Source organism: Folsomia candida, unplaced genomic scaffold, assembly GCF_002217175.1.
Source record: "Folsomia candida strain VU population unplaced genomic scaffold, ASM221717v1 Fcan01_Sc002, whole genome shotgun sequence".
Taxonomy (NCBI): domain Eukaryota; kingdom Metazoa; phylum Arthropoda; class Collembola; order Entomobryomorpha; family Isotomidae; genus Folsomia; species Folsomia candida.
The window spans coordinates 4334880-4353584 of record NW_019091194.1 but is presented as its reverse complement, the minus strand read 5'-3'; positions in this window follow the sequence as shown (position 1 = coordinate 4353584).

Below are 18705 nucleotides of genomic sequence, written 5' to 3'. Positions count from 1 at the left end.
GAAACACCGATCAAAACAAATTTTCTACTACTTTTGCCCGATTATCATTAAAAGTCGAGTTTAATCCAAGAAATATTTTCCCCATGAGTGCCACCCCCGAATTGCGGTTTGAAGCACCAACTGACAACGCCACGTCGTCGTCGTCGTCGGTTGGAAGTTTGGCTCTGTGCTCATCCACTATTTATTTCCACCAACAAAACGATTTCAAAGCAAAGTGGAAACATTGCATCACCTCAGAGCCCAAGTACAAGGCTGGCAGGAGCGATGTTGGAGAAAACAATGCAAAATGCAGAGTCAGAGAGAGAAAAGTTTCGACTCATTCTGCTTTGTGTGTGCATCTCGCTTGACGACCCTCCTTCCTTTTCAAGCCCTACTTTGTACACAACACTTAGCTTATTAAGTGACTGCCTTGCCTTGCTTTTTACCTCCTCCTCCTCCTCACCGGCCTTACACAAAACATTCTGGCACATGTAATACCCAACAAAACGCAGCAGAAGAGAGGTGCACAAATATGGTGATGATTTTCAGTAGATGGCAAGTCAAATGGGGAAATAATGCTATATTATCAAAGTAATTCGATGTGATTGGGAGGAAGTACAGTATTATTTGTAATTGCACTTGGACATAAAAAATTCAGTAAATTCCTTAAACAAGTTATAGAATATCTGCAAGGACTATATTGGCTGCTGATCTGAATCAGTTTTAAAATTTTGTAAATTATTTAAAAATTAATTTCCGTCTTCGAACACTAGCTAAATTTCTTTATAAAGACGTTTTCATCTGTTTAAGCAGTTCTGACGTCAGGAACCACCAATTCCAATTACTGTTCAAAGTCCGTCGTCCAATCTTCCAATTTTGCCTCGTAACGCACACTAAATTAAAAAGATATTTTTTAAAACTCTTGCCAAATACAAAACATAACTTGAAGCGAAGATAAAGCCAAATTTGTTCTGCTGATGATTTCAGGACGACCTTTTATTTTAAAAAGTAAGTAATTTGAGACGCGTGAAATTTACTGAAAATCACCGTTACTGACAACATAATTATCACATCTGCTTACACTCTGATGAGCATGAAATCATCTCCCTGCCTAATTTTTATTCCATGCTTTCCATCCATACTTCTCGTCATCATCATCGTCATCATCATCAGTTCTACCGTTTTTTCTCCATCAACCCATCCACCCATCCATCCAGCTTGCTTGCTAATAATAACGGCGTGATCCGAAAATTTCAATAAAAAGTGTTCATCACCATAATAATCTCATGGTTGAGTTGTGCTAAGCCCGAGCAGGTAACCAGCTCCACTTGTGTATTGCATTACACGCTGTTAGCGTATCAGTTTGTGATTTACTACTCTTTTTTTCCTGTTTGACGAACAATTCCTTCTTCCCAAACGTAAATCTAGGTGGTGCAATTGGAATTGGTTCTAAATTTTTAAACCAGCATTCAATCAGCACACACACACCTTGGAGAAGTAAAAAGGCGACATAAAAAGTTGTAAACTCAGCCAAGTAGTGTAATTCTATTGTAATAATTGCATCTACTCCAGCGTAAAGGCATAGAAAAAATGCACTTTGGTGAGAAAGAAAGGTGGTTTGGTGTGTGACGTGATATTTTTGTATTGTGTGGCTCAAATCGAATTTTTCAGGCGATGGATATGTGTCTATGCATGTGAAAATTGGATGTGATGAGATGATCGTCATCTGCCACCTTCTTCTTGGTTGTTGTTGTTGTGAGGAAATTGCTTGGATTATCATCCCATTTCCCGGATGGGTTAAAAAAAAGTTATATCAAGTAGCAGACCTATGGTTAGTTAGTTAACTAGTGGATGGATATATGTAAGTATTGGATGGTTGGTTAGTAGTTAAGTGGTAAATTGTGTGGTAGCCTGATTTGATGTTATGCCACGTAGTTAACTAACTAACTACCTACGCAAGAATTTTGAAATTTTGCTGAGTCAGGCCAACCGTATTGTTGAAATAACTTAGACTCAGATTTGATTAGTTGGGTTGCTCTGTTGGGATTGGATTTTTTCCTTGGTTGGTGTGTAGCAGCAGTTAATGGTGAAATTGGATGGGTGAGATTTGAACGAATGACCATTTAAAATAGAAAACAAAAGACGGATCTCAAAAGAGGAAGAGAGATTGTAAAGGACTGATAGTTTGCGAAAGAATTGAAGCACAGTTTGAAAATAAATTGGGCATTATTAACCCAAGAAGCTTTCATTATTTTCAAACATGCAGCTGAATTACTTCTCCTTGTGCGAGTACAATCAAAAAATTCGGATGAGGTCAGAGAAATAAGTAAATATTTAAGGACGAGGCTTCTGAAATTTTATGAACACCAAGTTTTAAATTTTTAAATTTTGAATAATCTATATCATTTTACGCGGAATTTTATATTTTTATTGCAGACATCATCCGAAATGAAACATGCAGCTGAATTATTTACTTCTTGTGCAATTACGATCAAAAATTCGGATGAGGCCAGAAAAATAAATATCTAATGACGAGCCTTCTTAATTAGAGAAATTTTACTCGACCAATTTTAAAAATTTTAAATTTTGAATGTTACATTTACAATAATTTGTATCATTTCGCCGGGAATTTTTGTATTTTTATTACAGACATCATCCGAATTGACATGTATGTAGCACATCACATTGAGATGGACGTCATGAGGATACCATTACATGAATGAACTTATAATCACACCAGTGATCGTGTCACTGCAGGACTCTGCTACTGAACTCCCCACTCAATAGATAAATAAAACCGATTAAGATTCCGATGCTGCGAAATAATAAAATCTTTCTCCCTCAATGACTTCCTTCTGGATTGGAATTTAAGTGGGCATCAATGAATAAAACAATGTCATCATCAAACCAGCTACAGGTACACGTATGTGACTATCTCTACATCTTTGTACGTTCATACAAGCAAAAAAATTACACATTGGGTTGCACAAGATTAAAAAGTGATTCGACACATTTGGTCCTGGAACTGAACAATGAGGAACAGAGAGATAGTTCATCTCATCATGAGAATTCAGTTAAGCCCTCATCCTCCTCATTTGCTTTGTCTTTTGAACTATGTATCTACGTAGCTGGTGTTTTTTGATAATGAGATGTGGATGCTGATAGAGTAATAACCGGTATCAGCTCCTTCTCTCTATCACGTTTCGTGTATCAGTCATTATTCCCATTATCTTATTAATTATTCATTCTCACCATCCATTCAGCACATGTACGTTCGTATTCTTGAGTTAGAATAAGGATTAAATAATAAGTACCTTTCCACAACGGGAGAACGGATACGCTGTAATTGTAATATTCTCGAAAAGTCCTTTCTTTGGTGGTGCCGGACCGTCTCTTTCGAGTAAATCATGACAAGCAGTCACTTATTCTGAAGCGTTTCTTCAATTAAAATGAGAAGAATTGGCACATGCATTGCATTGCACGAGGTGAGAGAAAGGGGTGGAGGCAGTGGTGTGGGTTGTCCCTTTGTGTCTATTCAGTCGTGATAAATGCGATGAAGGACATTTCACATTTTGGACAAGAAGAATAAGAAATCTTTGTTTCCTATTTATGTTTCCTTCCATCCACCTCAACAAGGTATTCATTCATTCATAAAGTTTCGGGCAGGTAAATGTAAATCTGCTCGCACTTGCGAGAATTTAAGGAGAAGAATGCATTATGATACGTTTGGCTTTGATGTGCATACATATTTCTTGGAAGCGGAGGATGGAAGACGGACGGAGAGTGTAACTTCATAAATTAGGATTAGAATGGGTTAAGCTCAAGTTAAAAATAGGGGACAATGGGGATCAAAGAATGGAGTGATTGGAGCTAATAAAATGGGCAATAGAATGACCTGGCCAGGTGTCTTTTCTCTCTTCACTTGTTGTTTTGTTCTTTGTGTCATGTTCAGTCTTCTGTCCTCCCCACCACCACCGTCAGTCCTTGGTGTTGGGAAAGGGGGTGGGCACTGTAAAATGGTTCAAAGTACGGCTCTAAAGTTGTAACATGTGTATAAAGTTTGATGAGGTCTACGCGCATTTTCTCGGAAACTTATACCAATTCTCAAAGAAAATTTACAAGTCTGCATAACTCATTTTGAAATTCAAATTTTAACCAGCTATTTAGAATCGCAGCTTTTTTTACTATCAATTGATTCCAGTAGTGCATTTATGTATGCACTATATCCTCAATTTATTGGATATACAGCAAAAGAGATACAGTAAATAGTGCATTATACATTGTGACATGATCACAAAGCAGTGTACAAGTCGAGTCCGAGAATGATGCAGGTGCACCCAATTCTCTACATTGTTATGGAATAATGAAATAAGCAACCAGTTCAAAACTCCACTAACTAACCAAACCAGGCAGAAAGTAGATATGTAACTATGTATTTGTATAACTACTTATGTACTTACCTGGCCTTGTCTCACCTTCTCTTTTCAAATTCCCTTCATCACCAAGAATGCAATGCCACCATCCATCCACGTATATACTAATAGAATTTGTACTTCTTGGGGACTGGACTGGACTTTTGCTGCCTTATCCACCAACCACTCGCCCTCGACGAAATAAAAGAAAGAATCTTATTATTATAAAGAGCGGAAGAAGGAGCAGCCCGCAGTAAACTTTTGCTTCTTCTTCTAAGCAATAATAATAAATGGGACAATGAAGATCCAGCATTGTTGCATGTATTTCATCCCATTGTGTCACATTGTGTAGTTTACAGTTGACTGTTCCAGTATTGAGAGCAACAATGCGAATGAGGTGGAGGTGAGGCTCTCTGGATTTGGACACAAAGACCTCAACAATCCAAGACAGGAAGACGGCGGTGATAAATAGCGACAGTTATGGTCATGCCAGGCTTAAACATTTTACAATTTTCTTACGACAGTCAGTTTGTCGCCAAATATTTTACTCACAATTTCGAATATATGAATGGATGAATGATACATGAAATTTTTCAGAATGAAGGTTCAACTTTGGCCACGTTGTAATTTAACAAAGTATTATAAATCCAAATCTAGGAATGGATTAGAGATCAGCTCTGATCAACTCTCTCACACATTACATATTTCCTTAAAAGATGCCTTACTACATATTTTGTAATCCGTAAAAACAAAATAACGCATTTTTTCTTCTTCTTCTCCTCTTTTTGAATAGCATTTTTCGATCCCTACTGCGTGTGAAACAAGGATCTCTCTAAATAATATTTTGCTGTTAGCCAGAAAGTCAAAGGAGGGGTAGAGAGGACACTGAGAGATTTGTGAAGAGCTCTGACAGGGAATCGCAACAGGTGTTTGGCCACTTTGGTTGGTCGGTGTACACGTACGAGAAAAAAATGTCCTGTAAAATGTTCATTCAGATTTGTTATCGAACCTCATCTCGCTGTACTTACTCACTCTCTTAGCCGCCGACCTTCTCCTTTTACTGGCTGAGGGAGGAGAGATATTTAGAAATTTAGATGGATGGACGAGATACGAGATGAGATAAGATGAAGGTAAGTGTGATGTTGACGGTATGTATGTGTATGCATGGTATTTGTTATTGGGTTAGAGAGAGCAGATCGAGGTATGCCATTCCTAAAGAAAACGTGAAAAGTGTGAGAACTTTTGAGTTTTTAACCCATGAGGATGGCACAAGAAGGAGGACGAGGGATGCCCAACGGTGTGCATAAGAGCTCTCATTCAACTTCAAGTCGTAATAACTTGAACTATAATAACGTATGGATGGTTGGGTAGGTAGGGACGAAGAAGAGATACTTGAATGTATGTACGTGAACCCAAGAATTTTAAGAATTTAAGAGGCAAACCTACTTATTTTGTTTCTACCATGCACTACCAGTTCCAGAGAAAATCCACGTTCAAAATGACTTTTTCATCCCGAAATTAATAACCCATTTGAGTGCAAATCTCCACAAAGGAGTGAATAAGGTTCGGCATGTCGTTTTCTTTTATGAGAGAAACTCTCTCTCTTTGTGGATACGAGACCATTAAAATTTCTTTGAAGTTTACAAGACGATATTATTATTAAAGGAAGAGAGATATCTTCTTAAACAGGATCCCATCCATTCCATATCCTTCTCACAACCTTTAAGACCACATTTTAATCTTTTGACTTTAATGGGAGACTGAACCAACCAACCTTACATTGAAGGCACACTATCTCTTCTTCTAATGTGCAACTGTAACGTGTTAGTTTTACGACAAAAGCCCCATTACACAAAAAGTATGGGTTTATCTGCTTCAAGATTCGTCATTGGGAGATTTTTCATATTAACGATGACGGCGACCAAAAAGGTAGCAGACTGTGTGTCTCTGATTTTGTTGAATGAATACATAATTCGTGTCAGATAAAACAGTAGATTTTTAGTGATGATCAGCGTGGAGATGAGATTTTGAGGAACATAAAAGTGAGAAGGATGCGCCTACACATGGCGTTTTTGTGTGTGCGTTGTGGTGAATCTGGGAAGATACTTGACCACTTAGGGGCGGCTATTGTCCTCCCTCACTCGCCCATTGTTCCACTCCATTCTCTCAAAAGTAACCTTGCTCACTGTATTCCACTTGTTTCGCCCACACAAAAAATAGCTCTCCCTCCTACCCAATAGGCTCGGATCTGCCCACCCTCCATCCTCCACACCAATCTCGGCTCTGCCATGTTCAGGAAAACTTTCTCTCTCAAATTGTTCGGAAATTTCGGGATAATTTTTTACACTCTTTGACTGACACAACTTCTTTGTGTAGTGGGCGCTTGATTTGTTTTTGGATGCCGACGAGTTAATTGAAACTCTGGCTGCGATGCACCCCATGAGGTGAAGAAGGGATAACATACTTTAAAACGAATGAGGTGGTTGATGCTGATCGTGTGAAAATTCTTTTGTCCACTTAAAAAAAGATTGTGGAATGAAATCGAGAATAGGTTCAACATTGCAACATTCATTTCATGGTCAGAAATCGAGTAGTGTTTTAGTCACAGCAACATTTGTGACATTTTAGTCACAGAAATTGAGACTATTCCCTGTGAAATATGTCACGTTATTATGCAATCTATTGCCAAAAGTAGTCGTATTAAAACCATTGCTTGCTGCCCGGAAATCGGGGTGACCGAAGGGGAGATGGGATCGGAAGTGGGAAATGCACACATGACATAATCTAAATGGACTGGACCTAATACGAGACAGCTGCTTCACTTCACTTCCCCTCAGTCCACTTGAGATAGCGTCCGAGATAAAGCGCTGTGCCTCGTTTTGTGTAAACATAATACAAATTGCATCGCACACTACACATTGCAATACCAGCAGAGAACTCGCATTGTTATCCATGGCTGGATGGCTTCCTACCATTGTGACCGGCCGAGCAGGGTTAATGTAATCCCGACATCTCCGAATATTATTAACCGCATCGCAACAAATGATCCCACTAACTTACGCAATACGTATGTGTACACGTTCAGCTCCGATTTTGACGTAACATGACCGCAGCCATTCATCCGTTCATTGATCATTATCAGAGATATAAATATCTACTTGTAATGGGAGAAGATGAGATGGGGTGAAATAAAACTGAAAGAGTAACTGACAATTTACAACAATGCGAACCACTTTAGTGAGACAGATTTATCATTTACCTCTCCATCCGATCTCCACATATCCATTATTATTAGTACTTATTAGCATTTCGGACAAAAGGATGATGCTACTTTTAGCTTGGGTGATAGATAGTGAAATTAGGGGACCCTAAATGTTTGAATTTTTTGTACTTATACTTTAGGTCAACTTGTGGTTGGCGAGACACAAGTCCATTTCTGATACCTGTACATAAATATTGCAGTTTCGTAAACAACCATTTTCCCCAAAAACTTGTCCCAATAATAATCTGCAATATGTATGTGACACATTCTGAGAATAAGTAAATTATTTCTCTTCTAACAAATCTTTTCTAGAAAAAAAGTTCAATTCCGTTCTCCAAATCCCTTGGAGTAAAACTGGAGACTTTCTCTTTCTATTTACTTGTAAAAGAGTTTTTGAGTCTTGTTCTCTCCTCTCTAAGCCCTTCCAAATTGAACAAAGTCTCTTTCTTTTTTCTTTCTTTGGGCCCTCGTAACAAAATCTTTTTCAGTTTTTCTCATCTCACAATTCCAACAAGTAAACTAAAAGTCTACTCTGCTCCAGTGCGACGACGACAAACGAATGAGGACAATCGCCTCCCATCCAAAGAGAGAGAAATAGAACACTAGAGAATTCAACTGTTCTCAATACACGCGGAATAAAAGCTCCAACAACAGTCAACTCCTGGCTGGAGAAAGCTGGACCTTTCACCAACCACGAGTCAACTATTATTTCACCACGTTACGAAATTTATTAAAATTTGAAAAATTAATCTTTTCCCAAAATTATAGGTCTCGAAATTAAAATCATGCACTCCATGCAAGGGTCCCTTTCTTCCTAAAAACTACAATGCTTTCTTGTGATAACAAAGAGAGAAACTTTTGAGAAATGGCAAACAAGAGGCCGGGAGTAAAAACGGAGGAGACGGAGGAATAAATGAATGCGAACCGTAGTGTTGTGTGGTCGTCGTCGTCAGTGGCCGCGGAAACTTTGGGGACATGTGGGGACATTAACATTGTATGATAGGGGAGCCAAGGGTGTTTATAACATGGGCAGACGATGGGGACATCGAATAACCGTGGGGGCATTGTCCCTTAGTCCCCATGATTCCGCGGCCACTGGTCTTCGTCGTCGTCGGTACGTATGAGAGTTGAGAAACTTTTTGCTTGTTTAGAAGAACTACATGAGATCTAGAGGAGTCGAATTCGAGGAAAAAAGAAAATAAAACATCAACATAATGCGAGTATGTCAGGAGAGACAAGAATTGGAACCCTTTTGTCCCTTTTTCGAGATTTGAGAGAGAGAGTAAAGGGATTCTGGATCTGGATTTTCTTTCTCTTTGTGCACACTCTCTCGAAAAGAGAAAGCTCCAACAGGAAGAAATAAAGTTACCCTTTTCTTGCCAGCATTGTGCAATGCTTCACTTCTCCAAAAACCAACTGAACCGGAGGGAAATAAGAAAATAGAAAAATAAGAAGAAGAAGAATGATGACACAACACTGGGAAAAGAACGGATGAAGAAAAAGGACACAATATGGCGACAGAGATGTCCACAAAAATTCAACCAGCCATGCAGAAAGATATGGTGCAATTTCTGAAACGTAGCTATTGAAGAAAAATTGCGTAACTTGGTATTATTTTTATACCATAATTTCTGCAACTGTTTCAAGTTTTACGTAGAGATCTTTATGACAATGCAGTACGTGTCCAAAATGGGGCATTTTTTTAAAACATTGCAAAAGAAGTGAACAGCGTTATAATATTCAATGCCTTTTTAATGATTATGTTCTTTATCTCTATTTCTTTTTCGAAAATAATGGAATGGAGTTTTCATTCTTGCGAGTCTTCTCTTCAGAAAAATACATCGTTTTGTCGTTATTTTAATTCTTCATCTTTGCTCCTTTTCTTTACACGCAATTCTTCAGCGTGGAGGAGGCTCGTATGTTGTATTATTATTATTGCTATTCAGAGATGGCTTGGAAATCAACATGTAGATATTCAGTGTGCCGCATGCTGTGAGATGCAAATGTCAAAAGGGGGTAAGAAAGATAAAAAACCGTGTATAAAACAGATCCGAAAATCCAAATATTACCCTTGAATTAACAAACGACCGAAAATTCCCCCCTGGTTGTTAAGCTTTGTACAAATCCGTATCAAACGGTAGTTTTTAAAAATTGTGTTTCCTTTGTCTGCCTCAGGAATCATCGTCTGTATTATAAAAACAGTTCACCAGAGTTTTTGTATAATGATCCCTTATTATTATTTGCTACATTTCCACTACAGTTATTTCACCTGCATCATTAAAAAAAACCTTGCGACTTCGTTATTTTTTCCTTGACTTTTTTTACCCTTTGATGATTTCTTTTATGAGGAAATTGCTAATATGCATGGAGTGCTTATACTTTGTTGTTATTCGCCTTATAATTTTTATGGTTGCGTCTTGCGTCACGCAATGAGTAGAAAATTTCTGTTAGAAATATTGTTAAGATTATTTTATCCGAATTTGACATCATGTTTCTCAAGAGAATATTTATACAACTTTCTCCCAATCTCGACAGCGTCATGCCTGGAAGTAAAATTCAAAATATTTCCGGCCAATGGCAAAATGTCAATTATTTTAATTGCTTTTATATTAGGTTTCACAAGCCAAGAACCCGTGAAAGTGCCTATTGAATTGTAATTGTGTCACCCACAAATAAATTTCTGGGAAACCTCAGAAAAAAACTGTTGACATTTTCTCATCGGTCTCAAGCACTACTGCTACCTACCGAAATAGGCAAATAAATAAATAAAATCCAAGAGCCCGGCTGTCCGTATCAAATCGTGTCAAGCCAAATAACGGAGAATTCACCATCATCATCATCATCGCACCCAGTACTTCATCTCCACTGATATTTTGGGCAATGAGATTCGACAGATTCGCCATGCACTGTTTGATTTGCATTTGTTTGCATTTCTCTCCAAAGCTGAGAATTGTAGCACTACGAGGACACCACCACACTACACCATCACCCAATTGTCAATAATAGCCGGTAATTCGACTCTTCATCCAATTCAGCTGAATGAATACTCGATTCGATCTAATTTTCTGAATGCAAACAAACATTGAAATGAGATACTTCATTGCGTTTCATTCCCCACGTAATAATAATCTCTCTCCGCATTCAATTCACAGAATGGGGTGCAGGACTTAAAGACAATTTGACAATCGGAAATAAACCTGCAGCAGCTTCACAACCAACTACTGACTGGTTGTCAATTTCATTTAGTTTGCAATGAGCAAACACTTTACACGGAGAAAGAACGGCGAGGGAGAGAGAGATGACCAGACCGCGTACATAATAAAACAGACTAGAAGCCGGTTAAACCTGTTGGGAATACATACACTTTGTCATCAATGAGTGGTTGAATATTTATTATTGAGTGTGAATGGCATGCTTATTTACTTTCTGAGATTGAATGACGTCGGGATTTTGATCATCTTCTTATTCCCCGAAACAACTCGAGTGGTTTGCTATTATATTTATTATGCAGGGCGACGACGATGGCGTGAGAGAGAGAAAAATGCGATCTTATTTATAAACTGGTCGAAATTAACGAACCAATTTTTTTAACGGGTAGAGAAATTATGGCACAAAACTGTTGAAGGGAGAGAAAGCATCCAGTTTAAAACCTAGTTTACATATGTATCTATTTACATAATCGGTAAAAAAAAATATCCGAATTTGGTGAAATTTCTCTCTCTAAGTTTACGTATTTACCACTTTTGTATGTCCCCACTTTGTAAATCTTTAGTTTCGTATCGTTAAGTTAGCTTCCCTTTATGCTGTGGGTTTAACCATCATCTAACCATGTCTGCATTTGACATGTGTATTCAATTCTGCTGTTGGATTTGCTGTGTCTGTGTATTTACATTGTCATTGGATAGTCTCCACCCTTTGTACCCCATCCAACTTCACAAATTTCACAATACATCTTCTACCCCAGAATCCATTCACCAACATATTTTCTGATTGTGATGTCATTGTTGTGGTCTGGTGGAAGGAATTGACGCAAAATAACGCAAAACAAGCAGTGCAGATATATGTACTCATATGTATGTACATACACATGTAGTGGAATATCTAGTGGGACATGCAAACTATCAGCTTTTCTGGACTTTGAATTTTCATCTCAAAATCCAAAACATTACGTAAGCAAGCACAAACAAGATTTGCAGTTTAATCTGCGAGGTTTCAGCACAAAAATCCTAAGCTGATACTATTTTCATGTGTGGAAATTCTTGATGATTTGCAACAGAATGTAAGATTTGTTACGTAATGGAGATTAAATAAACGTACATAAATAAGTTAAATACACATGTTTTCGTATTTTTAGACCGTATTTTAGACTTGTTTCCATTATTTACATGGTTTTGGAACGTATGTACGAGCACTACACTACCTTTGTCAATAATATCGCATTTCTGTTTTCGTTTACAAGTTTTGAGTAATTCTTTCTTTGCCTCACTTGAAAATCCATTCTTGCTTCAGAAGTTAAATTCAAGAGAGAAAAGTTGTAGGTCTGGATGGAGGAGAAAAGAAACCATATCTTTCACTTGGGCCAATTGTATTTTGGAGAAAGCCTCCTTTCAACAGTTTGTCAAAAAATTCAGCAAAAAGTAAATCCAACTAACTTGTCAATCCAAGCAAGCAAGCAAACTGTTTGGACTGGAAGAACAGTAAATGACAACTTTTCCCACTTCACCAGTATTCTACGACCCCATAATAAGATGTACATACATGCTAGTTTCTCCCACTTAAAAACTGGATAACGATGTACATATCACATCTCAAAACTATTTACGGGCAAAAACAACCCGATAATTTGTAAACATTCCCAACACAACAATAACAACTCCACCCTTAAACGAGCCAGGTAAATACCTACATACTCAAAACTTGAACAGGTATGGAATTTGATGTAATAAGATGTTATTGTAAAATTGAAAATGTGACATAATAACACATTTTTCTCAAGGATCTCAAGAATTTGAGACGCGCAACTCCTTCTATTTTTCCTTTCAAGCCACGATTAACTCGCACAACAGACGGTACAAAGGGATAAAAACGAAAATGATAATCATTTCTTTTGTAGATTGTTTGGCTGATTACCGTGTGTTGATTTTTGACTCATCCACCAAGCGTCGTAGTCCAAGCCAAGCTCATCTTCTAGACTCAAGTGCCACTTGAACAATCAAGAGATTCTACTTGGTTGGACTCCGACTCTTCAACTTCAGTTTTAAATCTCTCTCTTACCTGTTCTCGTCTTGAAAAGATTATTTTAATTTAATAAAAGAAATTCAAAACTCACTTCTTCTTACGAAAGAAAGACCATTTATTCCATCCCTTTCTTGACTTGATTGTTGATTGTCGGATGACAAAAGGAAAAAATACAATCTAAACTTAAGCAAGCTCGAGTTAAGAAGAGAAGAAGTATAAAGAAAAATAAAGAGAATATTTTAAGGCTTTCTTACTCCATTCTCGTCCCACAAATGAAAATATATTTATTATATTGAGTACTTTTTCATGTAGGAGGAGAAGAATGGGGGATTATTAAATAATAATAACAAGTAAAAAGTTGCAACCCTGAAAAAATACTTTGCTATATTTACATATTTATAAATATTCGCACAAAAATTGCTTCATAATATTTAACTTGTTTGAGAAGCGTGTCACAAAAAGAAGTCAAGTAAAAGAAAAAATACTTATTTTGTAATTTGCATGTTCTTGTTTTTTTATTAATAAAAAAATCTGGTTATGAATTATGACACCCTGCAGAAGCAGCCACCAGTAAAAAAAATAATATCCACTCATCACAACTCCTAATCGTAAATAAATACATGAGGTGAGCTATGTATTTGTTGAAAAATAGTTTGAGCATGATTCTCCAATTCGCCGGTTCATGAGCAACGATCACTCAAAAAATCCTAACCCCACAGGAAGTCTGAAACTCGAGTTTTTAAAAATGCACATCGACAAACGTATATGTACATATTTAAACAAGTAGTGTTGAATATTCAAGGATTTTATGTACGTACCACCAACAAAGTTCGGTAGTCAACTAGCCGACGCAGCATGCATGCCCAGTCAGATTTTCCCCTTTGTTTTTGTGTAACCAAGTGGGTACTTTGTGTTTGTACGTGAAAAATTTCACGGTATGATCATGCAAAATAATAAACGGCCGGGTACCTTCTTCTCTTTTCACAACAGGGATGTTTAGTCATGGTTAGGTCATGGTGGTGATGTGGTGCAAGCTTTAGGGGCCAAGTGGCATATTGGATTTCTACTGTGTTGAGTCTTGAATTAGTTTTGATGCGATTAAATAAAATTGATTTATGATTAATGATCCAGCAAATATCAAACCACGGTCGGAATGAATCTGGGAACTTATCAGCCTACAAGGAACGTGTGTCGCATCTGTATCATTCTCGTGTCGCATTGTATTTTCGGTAATGTTTTCACTACTCTCGAACCCGTATGTACAAAATGTTGAATCATTTTATTATTAAAGTAGTAGTTGGAGTGCAGCTTTGGAGTAGAAATTATCTATTTATTATTTAGCACAAGAACTGACTGTCACATCCTCCCTGACAGAAAAAAAAGTTTAACCCTGGTTTTTTAACCCGATCATATCAGGCTGAAAATCAGAATGGAGCACCCTTGAAAATTTGAACCTTACCATCGACACGTCGTTATCTCACTATCTGTCATGTCATTCAAGTCAAAATCAATTCTACCATCAAGATTAACGGCTACTGACGTTTTGATGATGATGGCCAGACAACAAAGACACAAATGTATAGAGAAAAATCTAGTAGTACCAACCACCATGTTATTATTCTTTTTAGTTTGAATTAGGGTTTAATCGTTGTTGAAATTTCCAGAATTTTAGACTCTACACTTTATGCACACCATTGGTTAAGAAGAATTTACAAAGTCTACATAATTCTTGCATTGTCATTTTTTAAGGTGGGAATCAACTACAAATGCGACTGGCAAAGTTGCGACAAAGAAGTGAAATCGTTGAGTTGTTCAATGTTGAACATGGTTGAATTGATTTATTCAGCAACCCCGAATCTCATTTTTCATTTTTATTAACAACATCCAGCTGGTTTTTGGATGACACTTGTGTCATTCTATCCCTTACAAAAAAAGCTTGTTCACATAACGTACATAGTGAAAAATCGTATCCTATATACAAGCTACGAAAACCGACATGCTAGTGCATATAGTCCTTGTAGCTTGCATGCACAATTTACATCATGATCTAATTTCCTTTAACGAATCTCCATCACACGAAACATACCGACAATTAGGCTCGATTGACTTTTAGGAAACTTTGTATATATTTTTTTACTACTTTGAATTTGAAAATGAGATTTTGTGTCACAATAATATCATGGTTATTTTCTACATGCACGATCAAAGGAATTCATACAAACATACGCTCAATAAACCAAATTCTTTCAAAATTCTTTCATAAATACGAGTTTCGTTTCACTCTTACATGTTTTGTAACCATTAAAAATTCAAAGGGTGTACATACTCGCATGTAAAAATTATTAGCGTTATTATGTTACGCCTGACAATACAGAAAACCCGTAAAATGTGGAAAGTAAAATGAAAAGGTAGCAAAGTCGTCATGATTATTAAGGTCTCAAAGAGAAGAATTCACCAAATGCGCAATTATTCCTTTCATGTGATAAACCATTTGAAGGTATTATACATAAATACGTACTTTATAGATTACAAAAGTTAAAAAACTCGACTGAATAAGCAAGCTGCGTGGATGGGGACAAGTCCAGAATTTGAAAACTGGGAAAGAAAACCAACGACGCAGTCCACTTGACTTTTTACTTTACCAACTTGGATAAGTGGACACTCGATCTCATTAAACACGGTTGACTGAAAATTATGCAGAACCAGAAATGAGCCACAAATCAAAGCCTTCTAAAATAAAAGCTTGGAACAAAAATGACAGAGGGGAGAGGCTTTGCTCATGTCCATTCGTAATCAAGGACGACAATACGGTTGACATTTTCAAAGCGAAAAAAGAAATCAAAAGTATGAAACATACATTGTGTAAAGATTGTATTACGAGGAAGGGTCAAGCTTATCGTGACCGATAGAAAACGAGATTTGGTCCAAATTATGAAAATAATTTATATCCAAATGTCATAAATCCACTTCTTGTTATGGACCAGAATACGTACGCCAAATAAATACTCAAATTACCGGTTTTGTGCATGTTCATTAATTTCCAGTTCTCAAGAGTAGTTTCCTCTCGATTGATCCCAAAAATCTCGGGCATTGATTTCATTTTGATTCCCATTCCCACTGACTGGACCCAAATTTTGAGTTTTACTTATGCAGAACAAACCCCAATGGGAAAGTTCCTCTGGCTTGTAAAAATCGAAATGTTTTAATTTTTCGCTTGACTTCTTACGACCAGATTTGATCCTATTTATGTCACCTTAAAAAGTCATAAATAAGTGGCTTCAGTTCACAGCCAGGGAACACCACTTATCATAATATTCAAGAGCTTTCATCCTCAACTCTCAAGGGTTTTGCTCAGGGGATCCGTGAACGACGAGTGAATGCTGATGTTGTGTGTGTAGTGGAATAATGAGTTGAGAAAACAAATGGCCAACTGCCTATTTAGTCGAATTGTTTAAAGGAGGAGGACTTTTTGAAGCCGTACAAGGTTCGATGTGCTGCGACCCACAAATGTTTATTAATAGAGAAACCCAGATCAAAATGTGGACAAGTGGGTTGCTGGGAAATTCAGATCTGCATACATAATTAAAATTTAAATGTCGTGGAGTAGTGTCACCCATAAATTGTCAAAAAGTATGTACATGCATTTCAATATGCGTGTCTTCTATATTTCAAGATTTAACTCTTAAATATGTGCATATATTTGATGATCTCATCCTAATTTTAGTAGCACCACTTTTAACACCCAAATAGTGCTTCTTCTCGTTTAAGAATTTTTATTAGTTATAAAAATCTCAACTAAGAAATGACAAGACTTTGATTATCATTGTACTACATATGTACATCTCTCCTCCACCAAATGACGTTGGCGTTGGGTTTGCTGGTTAGTAAAGTCAGTAACTGTCAGTCATAAAAGTCATAAAATGTTGGGATGGTCAAATCGTCCCTTATGCTTCTTTCAGGTAAAGATGGAATTAATAAATTTATTGCTTAATCCACCAACAAAACTGGGATGGGTGCAATGCAACCAACTAATAAAACACCCGTAGCTCAAGTGCACCCGACTACTATTAGTACATACATACTGCATCCTACAATTTACTATATATGGTCCACCCAAAGCTATATTATTCTCAATTGTTTACACTTATTATTACAACTCCTACCACTTTACAACTCGAATAAAACAATTAACTTATTCAGTAGGTAGGCTGGACAAAGGTGGCTACCGACCTGCACAGAAATCGGTTTTACCTAAGAAGAGGACCATAATTTCTACTGTATAAGTTATATTAATCTAGTTTACAACGTGAAGAAATATTTACAACGAAGTAGAAAAGTTAAGAATATGTACCTACTCGCGTATATTTTATGGCTGATCTGAGGTGCACCGATTTTATGGCTTTGTGCTTACAAAAACAAAAAATAAAACAAAATTTCAAAACCATAAGTGAAAGAACGAGCCGAGATCATTACGTATTGTGCCGAGATACAGTAGAAACAGTGGAAGAGATCATTTCAACTTGTTTATTTTATTCGAACTATTTTTAACCTTGATTGCAGATTAGGTCATAAAATGGTGGATTAGTTGTTTATTATTTAACAAGGTACAAATAGTTACATTCAATTACACACCAGCCAACATGCAGATCAACACTAGGAAGGTGTAAAAAACGAAAATTTCTTAGTTTGATATGTTCCCATCTGTTTTACTTTCTCGTATTAAAATCGGTTCACTTTTTTATCTACTTTAAAAATTCTAAGTTTATTGCATCGGGTCTCCTTCATCGAATTGGAAATGCAACAGATGCCAATCAAATCTATAAATGCAAACATTTCGACTTATTGAACCTTCATCTCTCCTCTGCCATCATTAAAAAAAATGCGATATTGGCTTGCATCATATATCAAAATCATTATTCTTTTCGATATCAAATAACAAAGATGTTACAGAAGATTGACAAATGAATCAAATTTTTAAACCGTCAACACAAACTTGACACAAAGAGAGGACTTTTTTCCTAGCCAATGATTAAAATTCCCATGAAATCGCATTGTCAATTTTCGAATGGTTTCATTATCAGAGTTGAATTTTACACTGGGCATTGTCAATTGTTAAGAGTACAATTATTATGTAATGACCGTCACAAGTATTGTGCCTCACGTTCAGGAGAAGGTATGCCCATTGAATGGAAGAATTTGTTTGAATTTATTATGGATGGATTAATCCAATGATGCAGGGAGGCGATATGGTATCAAATGTCACGAGTTTTAATTAAACAACCCCCCAGACAGTGGAGATAAGCTGCATAATTGTACATTTTAAAATTATTTATTTATGTCGGCAACAAACGTTTTTCATTGTTATGCATATTATTAAAAGACTTTATGCATTGATCGATTTGAAATTGACATCTTTAAACAATATTTTTTACATGATACATAAGTTTCAAAATGGCATCAAATTTTAATTCATCTGCTAATCCTTGAGGTGTACGTTGAAACGTGAGAAATGGTTTCACTAAAAGTTTAATCATCTCAAAAATTTTGAGTGGAATTCACAAGATTTGTGCCGCAGAATAAATGGCCCAACAATTTCTCACCTTTGACTCGTCGTCCACTTGACCAAAAAGTTTTCACAAGTGTTCACTTCACAGGAAAGCAAGCAGGCCAGGCATGCAAATGGGGGTTTGAAGTTGGAAAAGGATGCATTTTTTACCATGCATACGTGAGACCGTGGGAAATGAGCAATTCTTTCCCATTGTTGAGATCCTTTGCCAGTTGCATCTCAATTTGTCAAAACAGAACGCATTGCAT